At 36.6% G+C, this 18,453-nt stretch overlaps 1 long non-coding RNA gene across 1 annotated transcript in view; it reads right to left on the bottom strand.

Moving 5' to 3' along the window:
• The window catches only part of LOC140616493 (uncharacterized), a 62,594-nt gene that overhangs the window by 25,974 nt on the left and 18,167 nt on the right, over window positions 1-18,453 (bottom strand). The window contains exons 2-3 of the long non-coding RNA XR_012016962.1: window positions 3,770-3,883; window positions 1,790-1,919 (exon numbers count right to left, since the gene is read on the bottom strand). This is a non-coding gene — a long non-coding RNA (uncharacterized lncRNA). The remainder of the gene's footprint in view (window positions 1-1,789; window positions 1,920-3,769; window positions 3,884-18,453) is intronic.

The following is an 18,453-nucleotide window of genomic DNA, read 5'->3' as shown; positions in this document are numbered from 1 at the left end:
CATGACCATATCAATAAATGAAAATAAAGCATTTGACAAAATGCAATACTCATTCATGGTAAAAAACTTTCAGCAAACTAGAAAAAGAGAGAAACTTCTTCAGCTTGTAAACAATATCTCCTGAAAACCTACAAGCAAATTTTGCATTTAATGGTGAGAAATTCAGTTTTCTGCTGAAATTAGGAGCAAGCCAAGGATATCCTCCCTCACCATTCTTTTCCTACACTGTGCTACCTAGCTAATGCAGTAAGATAAGAAAAGGAAATAAAGCATAGGCAGTTTGAGAAGGAAAAATAATAAAATTGCCTTTGTTTCCTGATGACATGATTGTCTATGTAGAAAACCCAAAAGAATTGACAAAAACTCTTGCCACTGATAAGGAGTTATAGCAAGGCTGTAGGACACAAGTTTAATAGATAAAAGTTGACCCTTTTCCTATATACAAGTAATGAAAAGGTGAAATTCGAAATTAAAAACACATTACCATTTACTGCCTCCCCATGAAATACTTAGAGGCAAATCCAGCAAAATATATTCAAGTTCTATAAAGGAAAACTATAATCTCTGATGAAAGAAACCAAAGAACTAAATAAATGGAGAGTTATTCCATATTTATGTATTGAGAGACTCAAAATTGTCTCAATGTCAGTTCTCAACTTGATCTATAGACTGACTTGAAATCCTAGTTGAAATCTAACTTCTTGGATATCAGTAAGTGGATTCTAATTTTTATATATAAACATAAAAAATTCAGAATAATCAACTCAGTATTGAAGAAGAAAAACAAAGTTGGAGAACTGACAGTACTCAACTTCAGGACTTACTATAAATCTACAATAATCAAGACACTGTGTTTATTGGCAAAAGAACAGACAAATAGTTCAGTGGAACAGGGCAGATGACCCAGAAATACACCCCAATAAATATTGTCAATTTTCTGACAAGGGAGCAAAGGCAATGCGATGAAGTAAAGATACTTTTGTCAACACCTGAACATCCATACGCCAAAACAAACAGAAAATGCATCTAGACACAGACTTTACACACTTCCCAAAAGTTAACTCAAAATGGATAAATATTAAATAATATTTAATATAGCTAAATATAAAATGCAACACTATAAAATTCATAGAAAATAGCAGGAGAAAATGTACCTGAGCTTGCTATGGAAATGATTTTTATTTTTATTTTTATTTATTTATTTTATTTTTGGGAAATGACTTTTTAGATACAACAGCAAAGGCACAATCCATGACAAAATAATTTTTAAGCTGGACATCATTAAAATTAAAAACTTATGCCCTGGGAAAGACAATATTAACAGCATGAAAAGAGAAACCACACACTGGAAGTAAATATTTGCAAAAGATACGTTTGACAAAAGACTGTTACCCAAGTATTTTAAAAACCCTGAAAACTCAATAATAAGAAAACGAACTACCTGATTAAAAAATGGGCAAAAGATACTTTATCAAAGAAGGTATACAGTTGAAAAATAAACATATGAAAAGATGTTCAATATCCTATGTCCTTAGGGAATTGCAAATTAAAGCACCAATGAGATACTATTGTCTACCTGTTAGAATGACCAAAATCCAAAACACTGACAGCAAATGCCGGTGAGGATGTGGAGCAACAGCAGCTCTTATTCATTGTTGGTGGCAATACAAAATGGTACAGCCATTTTGGAAGTCAATTTGGTAGTTTCTTACAAAACGAAACATACTCTTAACCATATAATCCAATGATCATCCTCCTTGGTGTTAACCCAAATGAACTGACAACTTACGTCTACACAAAAACATGCACGCAGGTGTTTACAGCAGATTTGCTGTCGGTACTTGGTAGCAGCCAAAATGTCCTTCGGTAGGAAAATGGATAAATCAATTGTGGTACATCCAGACAGTTGAATTCCAGCACTGCAAGGGAATGAACTATCAAGTCATGAAAAGACATAGAGGAACTTTAACTACATATTACTAAATGAAAGGAGCCAAGTTGAAAAGGCTACATATTGTATGGATTCCAACTATATGACATTCTGAAAAAGGCAAAAATATGGAGACTGTGAGAAGATCAGTGGTTGCCAACAGTTGGGGGGTGGGGGTGGGAATGAATAGGCTGAACATAAAGGATTTTTTAGGGCAGTGAAACCATTCTTCTGATATTGTAGTGGTAGATGCGTATCATTAAATTTGTTAAACCCAAATAATATTCCACACCAAGTGTGAACCCTAATATAAACCAGACTTTGGGTTATACTGATGTGTCAATGTAGGTTTATCAACTATCAGTACATAATAGTAACAAATATACTACTATGGTGCAGAATATTGATAGTGGAGAGGACTCTGGGTGGCAGGTGAGAACTCTTTCTACCTTCTGTTCAATTTTGCTTGGAACCTAACACTATTCTCAAAGTAAAGTATATTTTAAAGATCTGTATAGTTGATTTTCAATGTACATTTTCAAGATACTTTTTAATTTTTTTAAGTGTAATTTAATCATGATAGTAGTATTTATAGTAGTAGTTTATTGCGTCTTATCACCAGGTGCTGAAAATAGCCCAGAGTAGGAAAAAAAATAGCATTGAGTTTTTGGTGAAGGCTTTCTTCTTACTTTTTCTCCACCCCCCCTTCTCTTCCTTCTCCTCTCTCTCTCTCTCTCTCTCTGTCTCTGTCTCTGGTGGTTGTTGCCCGAAATTTTTTCACTGGTAGTCTACAGAATGTAGTACTTTAGAGTGGCCTGGTGGTGTCAGACTTATGGCATTCAAGTCTAGGTTCCACCCTTTACTTATGTGACTAGAGAATTTCCTATGTACTCTATGCCTCGCACTTCTCAGATATACAATCTCAGGGAAAAATAAGTACCTCTTTCGTTGTTGTGAAGCATTCTGTTAGTTTTCAGTTATGGTACCTACTGTTAATATGGATGGCGCCACCGAAGAGGAGAATTGGATGGCCTTGGGGAGAATGGGTCTACTGTACAGACAAGTCTACTCAAATCTCTTAGTGCTTTTCATTGTTTGATTGTATTTAGTCATCCGAAGGAGAATTTCTACCTTTTTTGGTTAGACTCATTACTTGTCCTTAAAGATGTATTTGTTACACAGAAATTTAGACTTCTTCTATGACCCTAAAAGATGGAACAAGAAGGAAATTTTTCCTCGCTATAAGGAAAAACTCTGCGAAGATAAGAACAGTTGATTCTCACTAGTTTTGGAGCCTTCAGTGGTCCCCTCAAACCATTTGAAACACAGCTTAATCATTTAAAAAATGGGAATGATGAGCGACACCTGGTTGGCTCAGTGGTTGAGCATCTGCCTTTGGCTCATGTGTCCCACATATTATAATTTCTAAGATTCTTTCCAGATTCTTTCCCTTCATATGGGGGGCTCAAATAGAATGGTTGGGGGCCCAAACTTTGTAGTGTAGGTTAACACAAATCTTAGCCATGTGTTTTAGGTAAGTGTTAAGTCTGTAATAGAGAAGTAATAATATTTACCTCATCATAAGTTCATTATGACAATTAAAGAAAATTATGTTTAGGGTGCCTGGGTGGCTCAGTGGCCTTTGGCTTAGGTCATGATCCTGGGGTCCTGGGGTCAAGTCCTGCATTGGGCTCCCTGCTGTGAGAGCCTGCTTCTCCCTCTGCCTATGTCTCTGCCTCTTTCTCTGTCTCTCATGAATGAATAAATTTAAAAAATAAAAATCTTAAAAAAGAAGAAAATTATGTTTATAGAATGCTTAACATAGTGCTTGGCACTCACCATGTGGCACATTGAGAAACTGTAACTATAGATCCTTAGTACATTTTGAATTGACAGAAGTTCCTAAAATAATAATTCTAAAATCTTTGATTAACTCAGCTGTGAATTAGCCACCTAAGAGAAGGAAAAAAATAAAAATAACAATTTTAGTGACAAGAAAGTAAATTGCTTACACTTGCATTTTGTTTGTCTTTAAGCTATAATTTGACTTTTGATTTATAGTTCATTAATTTAAATGCATTAGCTGCTTTGCACTTTGAAACAGAATACTTACCTGTAGATTAGTGTTTCTTTCTCATGCTGTTCTGAGTCTGTGTATGACCATGACATACAGTGGAAAACACACCCAGAGGACTCCAAAGCCTGGATTCAGCTTGGTTTACCAGCTTCTGGCACATGGATGAGGAAATATCATAGCATTGCTAAAATCTGCTTTCTTATCCATGAAATGAAGGTAACATCTTCCTATGGGCTTGAACGGTTGTTGTGAAGTTAAATGTGAGATCTTTGGTAATGTCTGAGGGTTATTTAAAATGTTGGATTGTGTCATCCCTATTGTGTATGCTCTTATGAAAGTCCAATTTGAATTATTCTATGTTCAGCCAAATAGTAGCACTCTTTATTTTCCACTTTATGTAATTAATTTGGGAAGCATAAAGTCCAAACGGAATCTAGTCTTGCTCTAATTCCCCAAAATGAGAGTAATGTAACATATTGTGTTTATTAGTTAACTATTTTGAATATGTGGATAGAAAAAAAATCCAAGTTCCTCTATTATTCTTATTTTATATCATAGGTGCTTATTTTGAATAAATGAATAGTTGAATGCTAGCACAAAAAAACCTTATTATTTATTTATACAATACTTTAATGGTCAAAATACACAGCTAGGTGTGGTAGGAGCACTGAAAATGAATTCGGTGGAATCGTTGTCCCTAAACAGTAAAAAATCTCACAGGGAGAATCAGTCATGTCACACGTACAAATAAATATAATTCACAATAGAGAATGAATGCCAGCATCCAGAGGAAACTCTGGTTTAAACAATCACATCATTTCTTTCTCAAAAAGGGCATTTTTATATGATTTTATACTTTTGCTACCACATTTACTGAAATTGCCAATACCCCCTCACAATCCTTGGACCATTTTCTTATAAAATTAGGATTCACCTTATTTCTTTTAATTATATCTCTTGATTTATTAGTGCTGTTATATAGGTTCTTTATTTATTTTAGTTTATTGATTTTATGAAGTGTTTTATTCTCAATAATTTGTCAATTCTCATAGATTTTAAAATTCTGTGTTCAAATTTGTGAAATATAACACACATTCAAAAAGTGAATAAAGCATAAATGTCCAGTACAATGAAAAAGTAAAATAAATAACTGTGTAACTATCACACAAGTAAAACAAAATTGTCAGTATCTCAGAAGCTTTTCATATGTGATTCTCCAGAATTTTCTTTAAAAAAAAAAAGAAGATAAAAGAAAGGAAAAAATAAAATCAAGTTGTTCATAACAAAAATTTTGTTTTTTCTCCTTTCCTCTTATTTTATTATTCATTCTTGTTTTGTTGAGCAGCATAGAACCCAGAGTATTATATTGACTAGTAATTTGGATTCCTCAAACAGGTATATTTCAGTGATATGAAACCCAAATAGAAGTTTTGAGATATTTCCCCAGACAGGAACTGCTATTGACATCTCTCTCGTGATGATTACAGAGTCTCTTTTAGTGCCTCGGGTTAGTAGTATTCTATTTCTAATTCATCTCAATATCAATTCTCTTTGTGTATTCATTATATCACTGTCATACTTTTGTTCAATAAATGTTAATTTAGCAACTTTAATAAATGGACTCATTCATCAAAAAGCTTATGATATAGCTGAAGAGATAAAACATACATACACAAGACTTAAGCAGTTTTTATTTAATATTTAACAATAGTGTAATAGTTAAATAATAATGCAGGCAAAAAAAATGTTTTAAGTTTTCTGGTGAGGTGGTATGTGGAGAGAGAGCTGATATACTTTTAGACTGGAATTGCTCGATCTTTATATCTGGGAACCCCTGGATGTCTGGTCTTACTTTTGGCCAAAATAGTGGCAGTGGTATTTATTTGTGCTGCTTAAGACCCAAAATTCCCAAGTGACCTGGAGGGTCAATTCTTTACTATGGGCCAATTATTGCAACTGGCCTAACCAGTTTGATAACTTGGCTCGACTACTTAAGAAGCCACTGAAGGCTTTTTCGTGGGGTTTCTGCCTAAGATTCCTTGCATAGATCTCCTGGTTCAGGCAAGAGTTTCAGTCAGTCCCTGGTGTTCAGAGAAAGGGCCCTGGGGAGTTTGGGCCTTGTGATGTCTCTGGGGCTTCCCTGATGCTTGCTTGCATTCTCTTTCTCATGCTGCTCTGCATCCTTTACCTTTATTTTATTTTATTTTTTATTGAAGCATAATTACATATAGTGTTATATTAGTTTTAGGTGTACAACATAATTATTCAACAATTTTGTACATTACTCAGTGTTTACCATGGTAAGTGTAGTCACCATCTGTCACCAAACAACGTTAATTACAATCTTAATTTACTATATTTCCTATACTGTGCTTTTTATCTCCATGAGTTATTTATTTTGTACCTGAAAATTTGTATCTCTTAATCCCCTTTTGGTTCCTTTATTGTTCAATAAAAGGCTTGTGTGAGTGTACCCTGTAGAGTTCAGTGGTGAATTCTTCTCAAGATACCCAAACTGGGGAATGCTGTACTGTTAGCTGCATACCATACAGTTTAGTGACCCAGATGGAACATTTAAAAAGAACCCCCCAATTTAGATAATAAAGGCTAAGGTATTGTTTAGGAGAAAGAAAGATGAGATATGGGTGGTGAAGGAGATGAAAACATTGTTTCTACGTGATTTCTCCCTGCCCATTCTAGGCTGTGTTCACAGAATTACTCCTTTCACCAATAGGCAGCAAAGCATTTATGAGTTCAGGGCAAGGAGGAAGTCAAAAGAGATTCAAACTGAGGAGTCAGCCAAGAACAGGAGCCTTGCTGCTCTCATCTATCCTAGGTAAAATGACCAAGAGCACACTGCAGCTGCTAGTGCCACCATTTCAGGCCTGTGACTGTCTGTAAAGGGGAGTTATGGAGTATCCAAGAGGAGTTTGGAAAGATATTTGCTTTGATTGGAATTCGGTCAATTACAGAGTTAAACTACTTTTTCGATCTGTTTTGCAGCTCTTCTGGGAATTGTTATTGAAATGGAAATTGATTTTGGGGAATTAGAGGTGACATCATAGGAAGTTGTACTCAGGATCCTAACCTGGCTTGCAGCTTTCACAGAGAAGTGGTTAGAGGGGCCAACTCCCACTGGGTTAAGCTATACAATGGCAAGAGTGTGTCATACATGCCCTGGGAAGGGGAATTGCCCACCTCCTCTCTTGGAGAGTAAATGGAAAATTCCAAGGCTAATGATCAAGGCTAATCTTCAGAGCCTATGACAATTTAAAAGTGCAAAGTAAGAGACAATCATGATTGTAATGGGAAAGCCCAAGTCTCTTAGAAAAAAACAAAACAAAACAGTAGGGGACCCACAGCCACTTGCATTGATCTGGGTCAAGAGACCACTAGTGATGAAGAAACTTTATTGGGATTGCGAAACACTGGTACCTAGATGTGCTAATGCAGTATTCATAGGCACTGTAATTACATTAGGGAAATGTAGTGATGTGTAAGTATACAGCTAACAAGCGAAAATACGGCTCAAAATGGGGACTTATGGATACAAATTGTGCATGGTTACTGCCTTATTTTTACCAGAATGTATCTTGCAAAGGATGTGGTGTCTGAATGGGCTCTTCTCTTATCCAAATCATTGGAAAAGGGATGTTGTGCCAGTTTGCTTTTCCTCCCATTTTAATTATGAATGCTAGATAGGACACCTTTAGAATTACCCGAGTCCACTCAAGTAGTTAATTTAAAACCATATGAGATGCACTGGAGAGTGGTTTTGGCTTTAATTATAGATCTGTGATAAACAATGATATTAGTGCTCATAAATTTTTTTAAAGATTTATTTCTTTTTCATGAAAGACACAGGAAAGAGACAGAGACATAGGCAGAGGGAGAAGCAGGCTCCCCATGGGGAGCCATATGTGGGACTTGATCCCAGGACCCTGGGATCACACCCTGGCCAAAGGCAGACGCACTACCGCTGAAGCACCCAGGCATCCCTCGTAAATTTCTTATGTTATAGTTCAATATGTCCTACAAAAAGCTGCTAGATCCTGAAGGCTAACTGTAAATGATAAGAGGACTGTACAAGGTGGTGATGATTGTGGAAATTTCTGCTGCTTGCAGGTGTGTTGACTGTAGCTTCTGGCAAAAGTCTGTTACTGCCACCCTGTGGCAACAGCCAAGATTTTTGGATTAGGATTAATGGCCTTGTAATGTGATTTGGAAACAAATCCTCCAGATGACTGGAAAATTAAAGGAACACCTTCTGGGGTGCTCTTACGGAAAACATAGACTTAAAGGGGGGAACCAAAGTGGGACATGATACCCATCAGAAATCGCCTTCCAATTTCTAAGATGACTTGAACCCAAAAATGAATGCCCACTTGCACTTAGAGGGTGGACTTTTGGGTAAGGAGATCACTGGCTGTAGACATTCAAGCAGTGCAACAATGGTCAGGAAAAAGCTGTATCTAACCATTTCACTCAGAAACTTGAAAGGTAACTAAAAATTGTTCTGTCAACAGGAACATCAGAGACTAAATAGAGCCATGGGCCTCATACCAAAGTGCTCTGGGAGGACTCATAGATGTCAGGTAATTCATGGCTCTGTGGTGGATACCAATGAGTCTTCACTGGGATAGATATGCATTCTGAGCTTGTATATCTGATAGCTGAAGCAAATCCCCTGACACCAAAGAGGATAGAACAGAAAATATTATTTCAGTTTGGACTCCTTGCTTACATATCACCTAATCAAAGAACCATTTTTTTTTGTTTTTGCAGGTATACAGTAATATGGACTCAAAATCATCATATGCAAGAAAATTCACCTCTACAAAGTCGTGAGCTTACTGAACATTGGAATGAGTGGTAGAAACATATGCTTACAAAAGTGAAGGTGATAATGAGCTGAAATGATGGCCTCTATGGTTGAACAAATGTGTATCAGAATTTAATACGCGTGAAAGTAAAGGGAATTTTCCATTGGACAGATTGTTGAGAAATTACAGAGAAGATAAGGAAGAGGGATCGAACATGGGAACCTACATAAACTTTTTCTGTACTTCTAATTTTTTGTTCTTTATCTCTACCTGATTCTGTAGTGCCAGGAGTTGGACTTATTTAAGTTTTAGGAAAAAGATCAATTGCTTAACATGCCACCATGACAATATACCTGAATGTCATTGTACAATTTCCTAAGGGGATGTTGGGCTGTCATTTCTTCTCAACTGCCTAAGCGGGATCTGTTTCTGATTTTCTACCCAGGGGATGAGACAGTCATATGCTTGTGCTTATCCGGTCTTACTTTATTTGACTGAAATAGACAAAGGGCATTGGCAGGACTCATTACTGCCACCTGTATAGGTTAATCCTCTGCTGAACCTTACAGTTGTACTCTGGGAATGGAAGGAGGATTTGAATGAAAGCCAATGATGAACTGAAGAAAAAGTACTTGCTGATCTAAAAGGGGCTGAAAAATGAATAAAGGTGAAAAGGAAAGGCTAGAACAAGAGAATAATACTTTGCCTGAGGTAGATTTACAGGTGCCCCATAAGGGTATAGATATTAGCCTGCAGAAATCAGCTTTGGTTTCAATCTAAAGGTCCCAGGATGTGCTCCAGGGAATTAAAGAAGCATTCAGTTGGGAGTCCACCTATATGATGGTGTCTTGATGATCTTAAACCACACTGTATAGAGGATACCTTTTGAGAGGAAACATACAGGAGAAAACCAAAGATCACTGTGTAATTATTAAATGAAGTGATGATCTATTGAGAAAGATACCTAGATATTATGAATATATGTTGCATGTTCAATTTGTCATAGTATTATGTGTCCTAATGCATATAATCCATGTTTTTTTGTGGATTGAGAGCAGTCACAAAAAGAATACTTGGCAAACAGATGGTAATGTCAATATAGGGGTGACTTGGTGGGCCCCAAGGTCCCCCAAGTGATAGTGGATTCATCTATTCCTCCTTGCAGATCTAGCAGGTTTTGCCTCAAGTAGTTTGACACTCTGATATTAGGTGCATACATGTTTAGGATTGTTATATATTCTTGCAGAATTGACACTTTATCAATCATTATGTAATCCCTTTATTTATCACTGATAATCTTCCTTGTTCTGAAGTTTGCTTTGTCCAAAATTAATATAGCCACCAGCTTTGTTTTGATTAGAGTTAGCTGGCATATCTTTCTCTATCCCTTTACTTTCAATCTGTTTGAATCCTTATGTTTAAAGTAAGTTTTTTTTTTATAGACAATATAGTTGTGCAGTGTTTTTTTTTTTTTTTTTAAATCTCCTCTGACAAGTTTTGGTTTTTAATTGCTATACTTAGAGCATTCACATTTAAAGTGGTTGGTTATTGATATTGCCAGTCCTTTATGTAGAACCAAATTTCTGGGAAGTCCATAAAATTACCACAAAATGGGTGGCTTATACAACAGAAATTTATTGTCTCTTGATTCTGAGGCCAGAAGTTTGAAATCAAAGTGTCAGCAAAATTCGTTTCCCCCAAAGGCTCTGAGGGAGAATCAGTCCCATGCTCCTCTCATAGCTTTTGATATTCTCATGCATTCTTTGGCTTGTACATGGTATTCTCTGTCCCCCTAAGTGTCTAACTCTGTGTCCAAATTTCCCCTCTTTGTAAGGACATCATTCATATTGGATTAATGACTTTATTTGGATTTGATTATCCCTGAACAGATTCTCTTTCCAAATCAAGTGACATTCTCAGGTGCTGAAGTTAGGACTTAAATGTCTCACTGTGTGGGGCACACAATTCATTTCCTAATAGTTTGTCTTCAAGCCTCCTAAATTTGTGTCCTCCTCTTGCAAAATGTTTTGATTCCAACATCCCCAAAATCTTTATCACTTTAGTATCAACTCTATCTCTAAAATCCCATCATCTAAATCACTCAAATCATTAATGCTAGAGTTTGGGGTGTGATTCATTCTAGGGGGAAAAATTCCTCTTCACCTGTGAACCTGTGAAACCAGACAAGTTACTTGCTTCAAAAATACTTTGGTGAGGCATAAGATAGACATTCCCATTCTAAGATGAAGAAATAGGAAGGAAAAAGAGGTCATGGGTCCTAAGCAAGTCAGAAAATTAGCAGGGCAAATTCCATTAGATTTCAGGCTTGAGACTAATCTTCTTTGGTTCAATGCTTTGTCTTCTGGGCCTACTAGGTGGCAGCCCTGGGTGGTGGTTCATCCTTTTCTGCCTGGGAAGTAACCCCACCCTTTGGAACTCATGATGTGGCTCTGACTTTAGGAACAGAGGAGGCTTCAGAGCCCTAATGTCAATGACAGATCTATTGACCTCTGAACTTCCCATGAGGTAATTCTTCTGTTTTTTTTTTTTCTTTTGAAGAGTAACACATGCTCATAGCTGAATTGCTCTATTCACCTGTTTCCTGTTTATAGAATCCTAGAAATCTGAAAGTCTTCCTTCATTTTGTCTAAGCTCTGTCTCCCTCAGTCCAAGCTGGAAGTGTTTCTGCTGATATGGTCACTCCACCTCTTTAAATTCTGGTTAGTAATTCCTTCTTCTTTCATTTTACTATAAGCAGCAAGGAGAAATCAGACTATGCCTTCAACACCTTCCCAGAAACAGCCTCAATTACATATTTGAGTTCATCAAATTCTACTTACTGTCCAACAGAATACAATTCAGGCAAGTTCTCTGCCACTTCTTAAGGATTGCCTTTTCTTCAATTATGAATAACATGTCCCCCATTTTAATCTGAGATCACACCAGAAGCATGTTGAACATTCAGGCTTCTACAACAGTCTCTTCAGGGTAACCTTGGCTTTTTCTATCAAACTCCTCAACATTCTTCCAGACTCTAGATGCTACCAAATTTCAAAGCCACTTCCATATTTTTAGATATTTGTCACAACAGCACCCCACTTACTATAATCTGTACTGGTGTCCTGTGTGGTCATAACAAAGTACTCCATATTAGGTGGATTTAACAGAAATTAGTCTCACAGTTTCAAGGGCCCTAAGTCCAAAATCAAAATGGCAGCTGTTCAATCTATCCTCTTATCCCCCAAATCTGAATTATTTCAGCATCAGCTGAGTCTACAGTCTCATCATCTAAGTCAACCAAGTCAGTGGTGGAGGAGGCTTGGGGTATGATTCTGTTCCACCCTCTCTCCCAGCTTCTGGTAGCTCCAGGCATTCCTCAGCTTGTAGATGACATTCTGTCTGTGTCTCTACGTTGTCTTCTCTTTAGGCATGTTTGCCTCTGTGTTCAAATCTCCCTCCCCTCTTTAATATGGGTTTACACAATGATGATATCATTTTTGCTTGATTACATTCATTTTCAAATAAGGTCACTTTCTGTGGTAATGAGCATTAGGACTTCAACATTTTTTGGGAGGTGGGTAAATACAATTCAACCCATAAAATGATCTATATTATTTGCCTCCTCCTTAAATAACTTATTTTAATATTTCTTAAAGCGCATATTTACTTGTGTTGAATTCTCTCAGTTTTTATTTATCTGAGAAAGTATGTTTCCTTCACTTTCAAAATGTAACAACTTTAGGTCGTTATTTTTTTCCTTCAAACGTTAAATATTTTACCCCATTTTCTTCTTGTTTGCATGGTTTCTGATAAGAAGTGTGCTGTAATTCTAATCTTTCCACCCTCTAGCTGTGTTTTATTTTCTACAGTTTGGATACAATAACCTAGGTGGGGTTTTATTTTTTGTTTTTTGTTTTTGGTATTTATCCTGTTTGGTGTTCTATGAACTCCCTGGACCTAGGTCTGTCATTCATTTTGGAAAGTTCAGGACATTATTGCTATATATATTTCCTCTTTTCTAGTCTCACTTTCTTCTCCTGGTATTCTAATTACACTTATGTAACCTTTTTAAAAAAGATTTTATTTATTTATTTGAGAGAGAGACAGCATGAGCAGGGTGAGGGGCAAAGGGACAAGCAGACTTCCTGCTGAGCAAGGATCTGGACACAGGGCTCATCCCTGGACCCCGAGATCACAAACTGAGCCAAAATCAAATGCTTAACCAACTGAACCACCCAGGCGCCCTACACTTATGTAACTTTTGATTAATTAAATAAATATTTATTGAATATCACTATATGTCAAATATTATCCTGAAAACTAGAAATATACCTGTGTACAAAAAATATTTTAAAACTATTAAATGGATTTTAAACTGAATAGAGATATGGGTAATACATTTCTAATTAATTTCAGCTTTGTTCATTCTGAAATTGGATATAATGTTTAACACTTTTATCTTTTTATAGCTCTATTGAATATAATTGACATAACTTACAATTTACCCTTTTAAAGTATAAAATTCAAAGGCTTTTGGTACATTCACAGAGTTATACATTCATCCTGACAGTTTTTGACTATTTTCATTACCCCTAAATGAGACCCTACATGCCTTAAACATCATTCTTCAATTCCTCTGTCACCCCTCCAGGTATAGACAACCACTAGCCTACTTTCAGTCTATGTATTTTTGTCTATTCCTGATATTTCCTATAAATAAAATCACAATATGTGGTCCTTACTGTCTCTTTCACTTAACATAATGTTTTTAAGCTAGTACAGGTACTTAATTTCTTTTTATTGCTGCATAATATTCCATTGTATGGATATACCACTTTTATTTATCCATTCATCAGTTGATAAACATTGAGCTATTCCCACCTTTTGGCTATTATGAATAAAGCTGCTATGATCATTTGTGTACATGTTCTTAAAAGGGCACATGTTTTCATTTCTCTTTCATTGCATTTCATTTAGCCTCTTTTGCACATATAGCTAGGAGTAGAATTCCTAGATCATATGGTTACTCTCTTTTAACCTTTTCAGGAATTACCAGATTGTTTTTCAAAGCAGCTGCACCATATTACATTCACCCTGGCACTGTATGAGGGTTCCAACTTCTCTATACCCTTGCCAACACATTATTAACCATTTTTTGGTTGCAGTCATCTTAATGGATACAAAGTGTTATCTCTTTTCTTGTGCATTTCTCTGATATGTAGTGATGCTGAGTATCTGTTCATGTGGTTTTTTTTTTTTGTCCATCTGTATATCTTTAGAGAAATATTTGTTTAGATCTTTTACCCATTTTTAATTGGATTATCTTTTATTATTGAGTTTAAAATTTTTAAAATACATTTTAGCTGTCAGGAGTGCAACTAAGCTGGGAGAGAGAACATGGCTACCAGGTGTCAGAATAGCTATTTAAAGCAACAAGCCAAAAATGAAAGAGTTAAGCCTTTAATTACTTACCGAGGTGGTATAAACAAGAGACTAAAATCAGAGAAAGCACTCTCTTTTCCCATTTTCCCCCATAGTCCAGCGTGCCAGTTGAGGGTCAGATGGTTCAGCATGGATGTAGACCTTGAGACAAGGTTGAGGAGACCCAAACAAAACTCTCTGGCAGTATCATGGACTGTGGGGAAGGAGAAAGGGAGAGAGGGAAGCACTAGGAGCGTGAAAATACTGGGTACCTCTTAGAGTAGGGAAAAGTGTGTTCAAGGTGCTCTCCTCTCCCCTGTGTAAGGGGTTCTCAGCAGATGTGTTTGGGCAGATCTGTCCAAAGCCTCAGATAAAATGAACTAAAAATGAAAGCAGTGGGGCTAGGAACATAAATATGCAAAGAGCATGATCTCAACAAGCCAGAGAGGCTTGAGTCCCTTAGTACAATTCCCTTCAGAAACTGTAATGTACTGGCCGTGCAGCCAGGTGTGCAGTGCACAGATTTACACCAAGGCTGGTGTGCAGCGTACAGATTTACACCATGAGGCCTGCCTGATAAATCATTTGTTATGGTCCATGCTCAGATCTGAAAAATCACCCATAGGTTTTTAACTAGGAGTCAGACTCCTTACTAAATACACGTCCCTTATCAGATACATGATTTGAAAACCTTTTTTCATTATCTACCTTTCACCTTCTTGATGGTTTGGGGAGTTTTTCTTTTTTTGTTTAGATTTTATTTATTTATTCATGAGACAAACACACATACACACACACACACATACACACACACAGAGGCAGAGACATAGGCAGAGGGAGAAGCAGGCCCCATGCAGGGACCTCCAGGATCACGCCCTGGGCTGAAGGCCCCACTAAACCCCTGAGCCACCCGGCTGCCCTTGGGGAGTTTTTCTTGATCTATCTTTAAGCTCACTACTTCTGTTCTCAGCCATGACCAGTCCACTGATGAGCCCATGAAAGGCACTCTGGTTTTGATTTCTCACATTTCCTCTTGATTCTTAGAGTTTCCATCTCTTTGCTTACATTACTCATTTGTTCTTACATCCTGCCTACTTTTTCCATTAGAGCCTTTAGCATGTTAATCATATTTATTTTAAATTTCCAGGATGATAATTCCAACGTCTCTGCCATATCTGAGTCTAATTCTGATACTTTCTTTGTCCCTTCAGACAGTTTTTTCTTGCCTTGTGGCATGCCTTGTCATTTTTGCTGAAAGCCTGACATTATGTATTAGAGAACAGGAAGTACACTAAATAATCCTTTAGTGTGAAGTTTGTGTTAATCTGGGTAGGAGTGGCTTGTGTCTAATGTTTATTGTAGCTGTAGGTGCCAGAGACTTCAAATTCATCTAATGTTCTTGTTTTTGTTTCCCCTGTTGACATTGGACTTTCCTAAGTACTACTCCTAACAATTGCAATTCACTGTTATTCCACTGGAGCTCTGTTGGTATAGTACTAAACTAGGGTTGGGGGCAAAAAACCATTCTATAATCTTATAACTAAATCTTTCTTTTAGTAATTCTATGTCCCTGAGCCGTGACCTTCAAGGGTATAAAGGATGGCTTTTTAAACTTTCGTTCATAAAATTATTAATCAAAATTGCAAAAAGTAGATTTATAGAACTACAGATTAGTAGCAAAACAGGAGGGAAATGAAGTGAAATGTTCCAGACACATTTTGAAATGTTCCAAAGGAGCCTATACTAGCTAAAAATTTACAGTTAGACTATGGTTACACAACAGATTATATACAATCTTGCATTTTCTCAGTAAGTTCTTCCTTATATTTGCCTTTCTCTTTTCCAACTGGTAAAATTTTATTTTTTCCTAGAGAGCAGGTCTTTGCCATGGAGAATGCTTTAGGCATATTTCACCATTGTTACTCTTCCCCTTTTCCTGCCAGATCCAGGAGAGGATCTTTCTCAACATTTCACCATTAAAAAATGGCAGATTTCCTGGAAGTAAAGCCCAGAAAAGTGTGGGGTCCCATTAGACTGTGGCTACCAAGAGTTTCTCTCCTACAGGCTAGCCCAACTCAGTCTCCAAAAATTTATGAAAATTACCACTTAAGCATTCCCACAAGTTTATAGTTCCAGTGGTTTCTGCTCTTTGGGTAAGCAGATCTCAGCTGTGACTCTCTGTAGTCATCTTTGTGTCTATATAGGGGATGGTAGTTTTCCTTACAACCTCAGTTCTCGAGTAGGTCCAAGAAGAATTGATTTGTAGTTTGTTCATTTTTTTCCTTGTTATAAAGGTGAGAGCATTGACTTCCAAGCTCTCTACATGTCAGATATGCTGGAAGGCATATCTTACTTAACGCACGGACTACTAGAATGTATCTTTTACCCTCAATTTCCAGGGTGGATACATCATCTTCTTAAACAAACAAACAAAAACAAAAAACAAACAAAAAAAACCCCATTTCTTTTCAGTACAGATTTTTTTTTGGTTGAATATGACTGATTGTGGTATTTTATGTCACCACAGGCAATATGTGATGCAGTTAGGAACTTGATTCTGAAACTAAAATATGAGAGCTTGAATTCTGGCTCTGCTTCTTTTCCACATGTGCTACTTTGAAAATGATAGTTTACCTTGCTGTTCTTTAGTTTCTTCATCTAAAGAAATGAGACCAATAATAGTAACTTTCTCTCAAAGAAAGGATAATTTGTTAATACATACAAATATCTTAGAGCAGTGCCTGGCACAAAATAAGTACTTAAATAAATATTGGCTATTATTAAATTTACCAAAAGTTCATCTGTTTCTCTATTGGTGTGAGTGAGTGGGAATGTTTTTAAGACAGTGTATCCATTATTTCTTTAGAATTTGGTGACCAGGCTCAGATTGGCATCAGAACTGATAGAAATCAGCAGGCAGCATCAAGTCATGAGGCTAGGCTATAGCAAACGGTTTTCTAATTGAGAGACACGCCTTTATCCCTGACGACGTAGGGCAGAAGTCCAACAGCTTTGTTTTATTTTGTTGAAATCATTGTGTGTTTGAAGAATTATCCTCATGGATAGTTTATGGATCCTGGAAAACTTCCTACAAAAGCAAGACTCTTTGATCTATAAGTGTTTGCTTTTCATCTAAAAAAAAAAAAAAAAAAACCAACCCAAAAACGAACAACCCCCCCAAACACGAGAAAACAAAACAAAAAACCAAAAAACAAACCCAACAACAACAACAGAAAACTACCACTAACAATAAATAAACCCAATATAAAACTCTAAAATAAAAGTTTTTGAAGAGCATTGAAGGACTGTCCTTCTCCCTAAAAAAGAGCCTCACTGTTGTGATATATGTGATTGTATTGCCATGACTGGGGATGTGACCCAAGTCCTTCAACAGAAATGGAGATGTTCATGTAAAGAGGTATAGGCAGGGTTCTCTTCGGAGCTGATTGTTTAATTCCATACTGCATTTTTTCTCCATGGCAAGACTGGCTAATGCTCATATACTGATATTAAAAAAAAAAAAAAGTTTGTCTTCAAAAGCACCTAGTTTTTATTTTACTCTTTTCAACAGTTCCTTCTTACCTTCAAGTCTCTCAGCTTTAGTATCTTCAAGAACAAATGTTAATAAATGTCCCTAAATTGCATGCACATATGTGGAAAATAATAAGAAATATCACACATGGTTCTGGCTCCCTAAAGATTAAAGTCTAGTGTTGTATGCTGCTCTTTGCAACTTTGATTAGTTCTGCTTTTCTTGATTCTTATCTTATATATATATTCTCTTTATAAACTACAGACTTATGGAGGAGGATGTAGAGCTCATTACCCTCATTCATTTTACTATTTGAGGTAAAGGTAGTGCTACATGTCCATCATTTCAGCCTATCTTACATCTAGGGAATTCACTTTATTTGATAATTCTGATGATATTTGAAATTGATACAGGTTATCCACTCTGTGGATGTGATGGAGTTTTTATCTGTGGAATGATATAAGTCATGATGTGATGATATAAGCCATTTCCAAGTCTAGCTCCTGAATCGTCCTATAGGTCTTCCTTGCTCTCTCTCTCTCTCTCTCTCTCTCTCTGCCCCTGTCTTTGGAACCAAAAATGAAAGACTAAAATGACAGAGCCATATGGAACAGGACTAGTCCCTAAATTACTACTTGCAAGAGTACTATCCCAAAAGGTATCTGATAAA

Source organism: Canis lupus, chromosome 24 (assembly GCF_048164855.1).
Source record: "Canis lupus baileyi chromosome 24, mCanLup2.hap1, whole genome shotgun sequence".
NCBI lineage: Eukaryota > Metazoa > Chordata > Mammalia > Carnivora > Canidae > Canis > Canis lupus.
This window is presented reverse-complemented; position numbering and strand designations above follow the sequence as displayed.